Raw genomic sequence first — 648 nt, 5'->3', positions numbered from 1 at the left:
CACAGGGGGTGAAATCACAGAATTAGGTGGGCAACAGGTTATACAAGGCAGAAGAAAGATGAACAAATCCTGGTGTCCACACCATGTAACATGTGATATTTTGTGTAGTTTTGATCACATCACATCTTATAACACATAATTTTTAGTTAGCAATATGGGCAGGTGAAGGAGAGCACCACCGTGGATGCAGAAAGAGGTGGTATGAGGGAGCTGACGTAAGAGGAACCTCTGTGGGAAATGGGTAATGGGGCAAGTAGACAAAAGTGTATACCGGGAGGAAGAGGTCCGTTGTAGAAAAATTCTTTGCAAGGCTAAGGCTGATTATGAGCTGAGACTTGCAAAGAATATCAGGAGCAACAAAAAGAGCTTCTACCAACATATATGTAAGTAGCAAGAGGAAAGGGAGACACGTGGTGGGACCACTTAATAAGTAGGAGAGCCAGTGTGGTGTAGTGGTTAAGAGCATGGGACTGGGACTCAGAGGATCTGGGTTCTAGTCCCCGCTCAGCCATGGAGCCAACTGGGTGACTTTGGGCCAGCCACAGACTCTCAGCCCAACCTACCTCACAGGGCTGTGGTTGTGGGGATAAGATGGAGAAGAAGAATGATGTAAGCTGCCTTGAGCTCTTTGTAGGAAAAAGGCAGGAT

This window comes from Varanus komodoensis, unplaced genomic scaffold (assembly GCF_004798865.1).
Source record: "Varanus komodoensis strain SLA01 unplaced genomic scaffold, ASM479886v1 scaffold1, whole genome shotgun sequence".
NCBI classification, from domain to species: Eukaryota; Metazoa; Chordata; class Lepidosauria; order Squamata; family Varanidae; genus Varanus; species Varanus komodoensis.
This window is presented reverse-complemented; position numbering follows the sequence as displayed.